Source organism: Macrobrachium nipponense, chromosome 3 (assembly GCF_015104395.2).
Source record: "Macrobrachium nipponense isolate FS-2020 chromosome 3, ASM1510439v2, whole genome shotgun sequence".
Taxonomy (NCBI): Eukaryota; Metazoa; Arthropoda; class Malacostraca; order Decapoda; family Palaemonidae; genus Macrobrachium; species Macrobrachium nipponense.
The window spans coordinates 48,915,687-48,926,205 of NC_087202.1; the positions used below are offsets into that span (position 1 = coordinate 48,915,687).

The 10,519-nt window shown below is 31.9% G+C and overlaps 1 protein-coding gene across 1 annotated transcript in view; it reads left to right on the top strand.

Annotated features, from left to right (window-relative positions):
• The window catches only part of LOC135221748 (uncharacterized), a 73,824-nt gene that overhangs the window by 56,906 nt on the left and 6,399 nt on the right, over window positions 1–10,519 (top strand). The window lies entirely within an intron of this gene.

Consider the following 10,519-nt stretch of genomic DNA (forward strand, 5'->3'; position numbering starts at 1 on the left):
GTAAGTTTTCATCAATAATATCTTGTTAGTAAGTTGTCATCAATTAATATCTTGTTAATAAATTTTCATCAATCAATATTTGTCAGTGAGTTTCCATCAAAATCTTAATCATTTCTGAAACGAATTCCCTTATTTTAAAATCATATCTATCTTAACCCTTCTTATTTATTCTCTTATTTCTAAGAATGTTTTATGGAACGATTAAACTTAATAGATGTCTTGAAATTCTTATACTACGCATTGAACTGTTTCCTACATACCCAAATATTCCCCTTCAAGTCAAAGTAAATTTGAAGAGTGCACTTAACTCCAAAATTTTGCTACAAACCGACTAATTAAAGTAAGAATTGCAACAATAAAAAAGATTATTCATAAGTCGACCGATGAAGGTAAACTTAGCAATAAAGAAATCAAATAAATACATGGGAATAATAGGATGGATTAATGGGTTTGTTCTTCTATTTCACTGAAAAGTGACTCTTCTATTTCTTAGGTTATATCTAGTTCTTTCTTCTGGAATTTCTTCTGACTCCTCTGTCATTTCTGGTTCTTCAACTTCTGTGGTTCTCTTAACCTTGTCCTTATTTATCCAAAATTCTTCTTCTTCTAATGATGCATCATATGTAGAAGGCAATTGGTTATTCATTTTCTTAACCTGTTTATCTTAGTCTCTTGTACGTCTATGACCTTGTATGGTCCTGCCTGTTGAATTTAGTGGCTAACTTATAATTAATACCACTTCTTACTTCCTTCTTAATACAGACTTCATCCCCTTTCTTGTACTCTACCGGCTTTAATCCTTCTTGATGCTTCTCTATCACATTCTTCTGGGCTGCTTCTAGATTCTTGTGCAATTGCTTGTGGATTACTTTAAAGTTTCCGATTCTTATCTTCATGATATCTTCAGAGTAAGTAGGCTGTATTGGCTGATTCAGCCATGCATAAGGTAATTTGGGTTCATATCCCATCAAAGCTTTTATGGGGGTTGCTCGAGTACTCGTATGATGCCTTGCATTTAATGATAATTGGACTAAAGGTAAACTGACGTCCCAGTCAGGATCCTGTCCGACTGTGTGACGCAATACGTCTAAAACTTTCCTTTTATTCCTTTCTACCTAGCCATTGCTAGCTGGGTGATACGGTTGTATCGCTACCTTTTCTACTTTAAAGGCGTTATAAATTTCTTGAACTAATGAGTTGTTGAACTCGGTCCCATTATCAGAGAGAATGAGCTGTGGGGCAGAATATCTGCAAAATATCTTATCAAAGAGAGCGGTTGTGCATTCCTTGGCACTTTTACTAGTTAGTGGTATCATTTCTGTATATCTCGTGAGTGCATCGATACACACTAGTATATTCTTATTCCCTTTACTCGTGGTATGAAGATTTGTGATAAGGACTATAGATACTCTTTCGAAAGGAGTCTGTGGGATAGGATATTTCCATAGAGGTACTTCCTTGTCTGTACTTCCCTTGTCGCTGTTGCATGTGTTGCAGCTTTTCTCATAATTACTAACATCCTTGTGAATTCCCTTCCAATGGAAAGTTCTTTGTATTAATCTAATTGTCTCATCCCTTCCTGGGTGAGCTCTCATGTCACCGTCGTGCATTAGCTCAATGACATTGTTTCTTAGACTCTTAGGTACTAACCTTTTGTGAAGCACACTAGAAACTGACCAAATGGATCATATTCGTGCCACATCCAAACTAATACGTCGTCTATGTCAAATTAGTGCATCTGTGGGACATCCAACCTTCCTTCCTAGTTCGGTTAATTCTTATTGGCTGTATTTTCTTCATTTCTAACATACTTGAGGAGTTCCCTTAAATCATCTCTTTCTTGTTCTCTTATGCAAAATTTTGCCGGGAAAGCTCCTCTGTATAATGCATGGTAAGTATATGTATATTTATGCCCTTGCACATTGTTTTCATTCATCATTTTTCTGTTACTTCTACTTGACTTATCATTCATACTATCATCTTGCGAAGCATATCTTGATAATGCATCCGCCACCTAATTTGCCCTCCCTCCCAGGGACATATTACACCTCTATATCAAGTTCGCTAGACTTGTAATAAATCATTACACTGTCACGCATTCACATACCTTGTGCTTTTCTCGGATGTGCCAAGAGATATGCGTAAGTATTCTCGCGGACTGTTCTTCCTATTTTTACCTGCATTTGTAATTGATTCCATCTCAAACCTATTGTTTTCTAAAAAATAAGCAGTATTTTTATCTAGGCTGTTATATGATATATATATATATATATATATATATATATATATATATATGATATATATATATGTGTGTGTGTGTGTGTACGCATGTATATATATATATATATATATATATATATATATATATATATATATATATATATGTATATAAAAATGATATATATTTTTTTCGTTAAAAGAAAACAATTGGTTTAGTGGCATCATAAGTATCTTGCAGGTGTCTTCATACCGACGAAGTTTTTTTAATATATTATATATATATATATATATATATATATATATATATATGTATGTATATGTATGTATGTATATATATATATATATATATATATATATATATATATATATATATATATATATATATATATAAGATAAATAATTTGTGAATTTAAATGCATACGTAACTCCCATATCAGCGAAAGTGATACAGTAAGCATTAAACCACCCTCACATTTTTTACCACAGCGTTATTAAAAGATATTAAGTTTTTCTTCGCTAACTACCGCAACAGCCATCATTTGTACTGAGACACCCTCGTGAAGACTGAGAGTACTGGAACTCAGCCTTCGTAAGTTCATCTGACACTACGAACAAGGAGCACTGATCCTCGAAAGGGAATTTATTGAGATTTTCACTGACACTATAAGAGACCAGTGCCAGTTACAACGAAAGAGTTATAGCTCACGTCGACTTAAGCGGAAGACTTTTTAAGTAATAATATAGTCATTTAAGTAATACCTATTCTAGTCTGTTAAATAATATTTGGTATTGACTTTTAAGTTATAGTTATTCTAGTCTGTTAAGTAATACATAGTATTATCTTTCAAGTAATACTTATTCTAGCCTGTTAAGTAATACATAGTATTATCTGTTAAGTAATACTCATTCTATTCTGTTAAGTAATACATAGTATTGTCTGCTAGGTAAAACTTATTCTAGTCTGTTAAGTAATACATAGTATTGTCTGTTAAGTAATACTTATTCTAGTCTGTTAAGTAATGCATCGTATAGTCTGTTAAGTAATACTTATTCTAGTCTGTTAAGTAATATATAGTATTGTCTGTTAAGTAATACTTATTATAGTCTGTTAAGTAATGCATAGTATAGTCTGTTAAGTAATACTTATTCTAATCTGTTAAGTAATACTTATTCTAGTCTGTTAAGTAATACATAGTATTGTCTGTTAAGTAATACTTATTCTAGTCTGTTAAGTAATGCATAGTATAGTCTGTTAAGTAATACTTATTCTAATCTGTTAAGTAATACTTATTCTAGTCTGTTAAGTGATACATAGTATTGTCTGTTAAGTAATATATCGTATTGTCTGTTAAGTAATACTTATTCTAGTTTGTTAAGTAATACATAGTATTGTCTGTTAAGTAATACTTATTCTAGTCTGTTAAGTAATACAAAGTATTGTCTGCTAAGTAATACTTATTCTAGTCTGTTAAGTAATACATATTATTGTCTGTTAAGTAATACTTATTCTAGTCTGTTATGTAATACATAGTATTGTCTGCTAAGTATTACTTATTCTAGTCTGTTAAGTAATGCATAGTATAGTCTGTTAAGTAATACTTATTCTAATCTTTTAAGTAATGCTTATTCTAGTCTGTTAAGTAATACATAGTATTGTCTGTTAAGTAATGCTTATTCTAGTCTGTTAAGTAATGCGTAGTATAGTCTGTTAAGTAATACCTATTCTAATCTGTTAAGTAATGCTTATTCTAGTCTGTTAAGTAATACATAGTATTGTCTGTTAAGTAATACTTATTCTAATCTTTTAAGTAATGCTTATTCTAGTCTTGTTAGTAATGCATAGTATAGTCTGTTAAGTAATACCTATTCTAATCTGTTAAGTAATGCTTATTCTAGTCTGTTAAGTAATAAATAGTATTGTCTGTTAGGTAATACTTATTCTAGTCTGTTAAGTAATACATAGTATTGTCTGTTAAGTAATACTTATTCTAGTCTGTTAAGTAATACAAAGTATTATCTGCTAAGTAATACTTATTCTAGTCTGTTAAGTAATACATAGTATTGTCTGTTAAGTAATACTTATTCTAGTTTGTTTTGTAATACATAGTATTGTCTGTTAAGTAATACATAGTATTGCATGCTAAGTAATACATAGTATTGCATGTTAAGTAATACATAGTATTGTCTGTTCGGTAATACTTATTTTATTTAGTCAAGTAATACTTAGTATGGGCTCTTAAGTAATATGTGATAATCTGTTGAGTAATATTTGGTATAGTCTGTTGAGTAACATTGTATAGTCTTTTAGGTAATACTTATTATAAGCTGTTAAGTAATATTTTGTATGGTCTCTTAGGTAATACTTAATATGCTATGTTAAGTAACACTTACTGTAGTAGCTTAAGTAATACTGGTTTATATGGTATAGGTATGTAAGCAAGCTTAATATAGTACGTTAAGTAATACTTATAGCTTGTTAAGTAATACTTGATATGGTCTGTTAAGTAATACTTATAGTCTATTAAGTAATAAATATTAATGAAGCATAGAACCCCTGTAACGAGGCTATAATATTGAGAATTAATAACCACAGCAGTGTTAACCCTGTACATGAGTATTTATAATGCTACTGTGGCTTTTAATTCTCAGTAATAATAATAATAATAATTGTACCTCATCTCAGGTTCCTGTATCATTTGCTTTACGGAATCTGGTTGGACACATTTATAAATTGAGTTTGAGATCATCATCACTGCCTATACTCTGTTTTTTTCCATCTGTCCATCCGCCTGTGGTGGTCGTGCATGGTAACACTGCGTCCCGGTCTTTAGATAGTTACGCGATGTAAGTTTTAGGTAAATAAAAGGATATCTGGGTGTATATATGCAACTGAAAAGTGTTTTAATAATTTACTGTATGCGAATTGTACCGTTAATATTCGAAATAGGATATTGGTATTATTGTTGAATGTAAGCTGAATGTAACTATCTAAAGCTCGGGACGCAGTGTTACCTTACGCAAACACCACAGGCGGGTGGACAGATGGAAAAAAAACCGAGGATAGTGGTGGCTTTGATGTCCTCACAATCACCAGGACTCATCAAACAGGTCATGAAACAAGTTGGAACAGCAAATGAAAACACCAAGTCAGTCATCGAAAAATTTAATATCTACTGATCCTTCAGTACAAAACAATGCTAAGATATAATTCTAATTTTGTCTGTTGTAATTTTGTTCTAATATATCATTGATTTTATGTGCGTATGAAAATCCAGTTTATGAGTGTGCGAGTATGAAATTCCAGTTTATGAATGTGTGCTATGAGATTCCAGTGTAGAAGTGCGCGAGTGCGAGCGCGTTCCCTTACAACGATGAGCATCTTTTGGGAACTGCAGAAGGAGCTGTATATTCCCTCCTCAGCCAAGGATTGATCCGCAGCACCGGCATCCACTGGGGCAAGTCCCCAACTGCAAATTCCAGAGGGGGCATTGGCTCGAGGGGGTGCAGGTGAACTTGTAATTGAGCCCACACTTCGCTGTGCATCCTGAATAGCAAAGGAATGGAAAAATGAATAGCTTTATTTTGTTTAGGACGGAGAGCTTGTCGCTGGAAGAAGGATTTAGGTGTTGCAGGAGAAGACAAAAAATCCCGCTTTTTTAATATGAACCGCAACCGGTTGACTCTGGAGTTCGTGATTTCCGAAAGTTACCTGTGTGTGTGTGTGTTTGCAAAAGGAAATATATTATATTACATCCAAAAGAGGGAAGTGAATTCTTAAACTCACAAACTTTTACAAACGGCTGTTTATTCATAAAAAAATTAATATCTTGACCTCTATTTCAAAGAAGGCCAAGTAACTATTTACATGACCACAGTCTCTTTTTATCTCGTGATTAACAGAGAACCAACACCAACGTATCAGAATTAAATTAAGGAAGAGGTAACACCAACTCACCTGTCTTAGGAACGCAACACTTGTACCCAGCAACGGTGCAAGTGGCTGTTGTGTCTGTGTTTTCAGTGTTGGTGTTGCAACTTGATTTGCACGAGCCTGTATTCCCTGTTCCACATCCTGCAATAAAGTTCATACAAAGAGCTTTTGTGATATCTTTCACTGGAAGGAGAATCTAAGGAAATAGTCATGAGTTTATTTCGGGTTCTTAAATGCCTACACGTGTACATGGAAGCACAAACTTAAAAATTAATAGTGGTGTATAGTTTATACTGACATGATATATACTAACATGATATTTAAGATAGCTTTTTATTTTTTAAAAAATCCAATAAAAATGGGAACAAGACTCTTCGTATCAACCAATATACATCGTACGATAGTGGCCGAAATATAATGGTTCTTCCAAGTCTCATTGTTGATTCCAATGGTTTCTTTAATCAAAATATTAGAAAATATTAGGATTGGATTATAGAAAGTATATGTATATATATATATATATATATATTATATATATATATATATATATATATATATATATATATATATATTCGTATACATATATGTATATATATACACACACATACGTACTATATCGTGTGTGTACTGTACATACGCGCTGGCAAGTACATTTGTAACTTTTCACATGTCAAGAGAATTAATGACATGTGTTAGTGTAGGTGTCTTATCGAAATAACTGTCAGTTTTTGTTCTTTGTATGAAATCATGAAATATTTTTACAATTCACAAGCACAGCGTAATTTTAAATATTCTAGAACCAGAGTTACTATTAAATATTATGGGTACAATGTTCGTACGAATTATAAACACATTAAAACAGCCTATGATGCCAAAAATTAGTTATTGGAATATGGAGTGACACGTCCGCAGATTTAGTAAACAGAATTCCTCGCTAGTGAAAAATGAAAGGCAATGTCCGTAGATTTACTGGGTTTAGTAATTAGCTGATCTATGACTACAGTATTGGTTCAAACGATTAAGGGAAATTTGACGTAACACCAAGTAAAATCATTTGGGACTTAATTTGATTTATAATTAACCATGCTAGAGCCTTAATTTAAAAATATTTTTATAAAATCTTTTGTCATTAAAATTTTTATCATAAAATAAATTACATTACTCATACCAACCAACCCAAATCTTAAACAATTATAAAAATCTCCATTATATAAATTACATGTAGGCTATATAATATATATATATATATATATATATATATATATAATATATATATATATATATATATATATAATAATTTTACCAGATTCATATGTAATTGTAATAGCCACAATGCCCTCTTAACTTCTCAGATTCTTTGCTCTTTTTCAGTTACGCTTGTCACTACCGGACATCATGATTTCTTCATATTTCTTTAAAGTTGGATACCAAAGCTTTGTAGTAATAAGCGTATCCAAAAAAAGAGCAAATAATTTGAGAAGTTAAGTGGACATAGTGGCTATCACAATTACATATATATATATATATATATATATATATATATATATATATATATATATATATATATATATATATATATATATATATAATGAATGTTCGCAGCTTCTAAACATTGCTTAGAGGGCTATTCTTAAGTGAAACTAAATGAGATTTCAATGTTGACCTTCATCTCTCTGCGTTTCACAGCTTCAGGTTTTTTGCTCATTCAAGTATCATTTCTGTCAACTCTCCGTAAACTTTGTCTTTCAAATGCATAACATTCTCTCTCTCTCTCTCTCACTATATATATATACATATATATATATATATATATATATATATATATAATATATATATATATATATATACTATATATATATATAATGTTGTGTGTGTGTGTGTGTGTATATGTATGTAATACACGCATACACGAACACACACACACATACATAGATATATATATTTAAAGAGAGAGAGAGAGAGAGAGAGAGAGAGAGAGAGAGAGAGAGAGAGAGAGAGAGAGAGAATGTTGATGAATTTGAAAGACAAAGTTACGGGAGAGTTGACAGAAATTATACTATGTGTGTATGTGTGTATATAAAGGTGAATGTATGTGTGTATATAAATATAAACCAAAAGACATCATCCCCTTACTCTGCAAGGCCCTGCAACATCTGCAGTTCCTTCCTGCACAGCCCGTGATCTGTTCCTCTGTCGAGCTGCAGGTACTTTTGCACGTGCCGTCGTTGGCCGTCCCACAGGTTCCGCTACAACCTGCGGCAAAATGGGTAACATAACAACGAGTTGTAAGAACTTGCCATACTTGCCAAAAAGGACCTGTCATTTTGGTCAAACGTCAACAAAGCAACAAATAGTACGGCTCTGCCATTATCTGGCAGTTGTAGACCGCGCAGTAAAATGTAAGAACTTGTCATATCTGTCAGTTATATAAACAGAGCGACAATGGTAAGAACTTTTCATATTTGCCAAATATAGACAAAGCAACAAATACGAAGACCCTGTCACATCTTTTGAGTATAATCAGAGTCGGATACAAAAGAGTAAGAAGTAATAAGAAATTGTCATAACTGTCAAATATAAACAGAGCAACAAATGATGAGAACTTGTCATAATTGTTAGATAAAAAGTTGGGATAAGAATGCAGTTAGCAGGCGCTACGACACCATCAGACAAGTAATATTGACATCATAGATAAGATAGACTTTGCCCATTAACTAGCATGGACAAAAGGGGTAACAAATGGTCAAAGCTTGCCATAAATAAAGGAGATATTAAGAGAGAAATGGGCATAAATGGTAACACAATAGAGAATTTGCTAAGAAAATGGAAATAATTCCAAGACGTTGTTTTTGACAAATTATCTGCGATTATCATTCTATTATAAAAGGAATTTAAAATACAGACTTCATGAAGTACCTACTTGAGAGACCTAATGATTATAACTTGCGAGATATATATATATATATATATATATATATATATATATATATATATATATATATTATAGTGCGCGTATACCGTCTGTATGCATCTAAATATATTTAAGAATTGTTTATGATCTTCACTATTTTTTAATATTTCTCATGTGTTAATTCCGTTTGTCTCTTTCGGCACACACTCTACAGATCTACATAATATAATAATAACAATAATAATAATAATAATAATAATAATAATAATAATAATAATAATAATAATAATAATAATAATAATAATAATAATGATGATTTATGTAATAAAAATCCACAATTGTATAGTAACGTGCATCGCTATGTAAAATACAGTTTACTATATAATTGTGGATTTTTATTACACAAAATGTTTTTCACGAGATTGTGAATTTCTATGGTAATAATGTTAACCATGTCTCTACAGAATAAGAGTGGCCATTCGGAATACTCACCAACGCAGCACGAACACAGAGCCCCGCAGAGCGAATTATCCACCTCCCTGCAGCTGGACAGAAGATTCAGTACGCTTTGGCACGTTCCGCTCTTGGTAGTGCAAGCACTGTCGGTACATAACAGCCTAGTGTCGGAACCAGCCTTCGTTATATTCACAGCTGATCGGTCAACGGCGCCCTGCGCACGATAGTTCAGGGATGACTCCATGGGGAATTATGAAGTGTGAAAGTGTGATTGGTTTTAACTTCGGCATCAGAAGCAGAAGAAAGGTTTGTATGTATATAAGTGTGTGTGTATGTATGTATATATATATATATATATATATATATATATATATATATATATATATATGTGTGTGTGTGTGTGTGTGTGTGTGTGTGTGTGTGTGTGTGTGTGTGTGTATTACATTTGGTATTGTGAAAACAGAACTTGATTATTTTAGAATCTGTGATCATATATAATATAAACATACACATCTAATTCTCTCTCTCATATATATACTCGCATATGTTTTGTTTTTTTTCAGAGAAAGATGTATATTTATATATATATATATATATATATATATATATATATATATATATATTATATATATATATGATCACGAATTCCTCCCAATAATAAAGTAAATCTTCTTACATGTGAACAAAATTTTTGGTACTGTTGCATACTAAGTGACAAATTATTCGGGTCCTAATTAACGAGTCATAAAGTATTATAGACATTTGCAAACCATATTCTTCACTAATTTACGAGGTCATAAAGTATTGGCACTCGCCAATTGACTAACTATATGGTACTGTCATCAACCAATTAACTCATTAAGCACAAGTGGAAGGGAATAAGCCTACCTGTACTGGCACCGCCAATTCGGTCAGGAACAAACCGAGAGAAGTAGTGACGCAATAAGAGAATTCCGGGGCATCTTGATCATTTTTCTGAAAAGAGAGAGGGAGATATATGT